The sequence below is a fragment of the Arachis ipaensis genome, chromosome B01 (assembly GCF_000816755.2).
Source record: "Arachis ipaensis cultivar K30076 chromosome B01, Araip1.1, whole genome shotgun sequence".
Lineage (NCBI taxonomy): Eukaryota > Viridiplantae > Streptophyta > Magnoliopsida > Fabales > Fabaceae > Arachis > Arachis ipaensis.
The window spans coordinates 20,441,293-20,443,746 of record NC_029785.2 but is presented as its reverse complement, the minus strand read 5'-3'; positions in this window follow the sequence as shown (position 1 = coordinate 20,443,746).

Genomic DNA, 2,454 nt, shown 5'->3' with positions numbered 1-2,454 from the left:
AATACTACATAAAATCGTAAATATTTATATTTTGTCATGAAGTGTGGTAAATATAAATTTTTTATTTACTTAAAAAAGCCAAAGAAACTTTTTTTTTTAAAGTTAAAAGTGAGACTCGAATTCGAGACCTCTAGATGAGAATGAAGAGACTATGATATTTGAAATATAGCTCATTGGCCAAAAAATTTATTATTTTTAACAATAATTTTTTATCGGTAAAATTCTCAAATCCCACGGCCTAACTTGATGGCTAAGTCAAACGGACTTTAAATTAGGCCTCTTTTTGGGTTCGAGGCATTGAAATTGAGATTCTTTCCTAATTCAACGGCTATGTCGGAGAGTCAGAAAAAGAAGAATAGACAAAAAATACACATAAAGAATGACATAAAAGGTAAACTTCATTGGTTATATCCACCCTCCCATCAAGAGAGCTTCGTTATTGTTAAGAGTGTTTTACAAGTGTCATATTCTTTTTCTAATTGTACTATACATCGAGTGATGTGACAATTGATCCACTACAATAAATTCGGGGTGAGACAACCCTTCAAAAATTTTGTTTATAATAAGAAAAAACGATACCTTTAATCAAAGAGAACACTTTCCGACAAAACTGAACGCTTTTTGGGGGTTGGCTATACGGCCATTACCGTTAGTCTAAGATTTTTTTGCACTAAAGAAAATTCTTTTCGTGGCGACCTTTAAAAAATGTTGCATTTTCTACTAAAAAAAGGTAATTTTATGTAAGAGTTATCTTAGAGGACCCAAACACAACGCATAAAAATCACTTTATTATAACACTTTTTATGAGTTGTATTTTCAAATACATAAAGCAACACTTGTCTAAGATTCTCTAAGTTGCGTTTTCATATACCTAAAGCAACACTTGTGTAAGTTTTTTGGTTGTTTTTTCATATACTTAACGCAACACATGTCTAAGTTTATTCGGAGTTGTCTTTCTCTAATACATAAAATAACATCTTATTGAGTTTTTACAGGTTATCTTTTTTTATATCTAAAGTCATTTTTTTTTAAATTTATATGATATTTGAAGGATACATAACACACACTAACAATATTTAAATATTTAAACTCAATTTAATCAAAATAAAAGGAGAATAAGCTAATATATATTGCATATATCTAGAAAGGTATTTCAAGTACCAATTAGATAATTTTTATATACACATACTTTCTAAGTTACCAAGTCAAATAAATAACAAACATAAGTAAATAAAATACATGTTTTTCTCATGGACTTGAACAAAAAAAATTATATATATTATCATTTGATATTAAAGACTTTGTGCTTTACCATTATGTCAAGAATCGCCTTTATCTCATAAAATTTCATTCAATTATAAGCAAGTTGCAGTCAAATCTAAATAGACAAAAAAACACATGATCAAAAAGTGTCTCAACAATAACATGTATACATAAACATATTCAAGTATTATAACAATTTAACACATATATATACCTAATCATCATTTGGAAGATGAGTCAATGAAAAAGAATATTGTCGATTCAAATTTGGATCTTATGCACTATTTGCAGACAATTGCTTAAATCGCAAGAGAGAAAGTGCTTCATCAATATTCATATCAGGAGAAGTTTGTCGCAACATAAATTTCACAATATCTTCTAATCCTTGCACCTTTTGTTTTATGTCATCTAGTTCAATTTTCAAGGTTGTTACCTTCTCTTCATTTTGTTTTTTGATTTCATCTATTTTTTTATTTTTTTTAGGAGAAATTTTTGTAATAGTTCTTCCAAAATAACGAACTCTTCCTAGATTCTTTTTACCAAACACTTTTTGAAATGTAGTAGTAGAAGTTTCTCCAATTTCATAGAAATTATCAAGTTTAACCTATATACACAAATATATTATATGCATATTATTAGTGATAAAAATTTGAACGAATGAATACAATAAATTATTGACAACTAATAGGGATAGCAATCCATCAGTACTACATATATAATAAAGTATTCTAATCACAACACCATTGAAACAACATTTACATATGCAAGAGTTTGAACACCCATAGTTATAAGCATAAAACAACAACTAAAATAAGTATCGTTATCGTCATAAGCACAAAATAGGAACCAAAATAGTCATAAACACAAAATAATCATGTTAGAAAAAAAAGACCTAACAACTAAGATAATTAGAGTTACAGCCATAAATACAAAATAACAATTAAGAGAAGCAAAATTACAATAACAGTTTATGTTTCTACATTAAGTTTTTTTTTTTTTTAGTCTATTTTGAGTTGCAATAAATATTTCAGCCTGATTTGATTCTTCTTTGTTCTCTTTTTTCTCATGCTACAAAACAAGATCGCGATTATAAAATTATAACCTAAAATAAAATTAGGTAAAAATCACAAAAATTTCAAAATAAAAGCGACTTTACTAAATCAACATGCACTCATACAAAATTGATAGGCC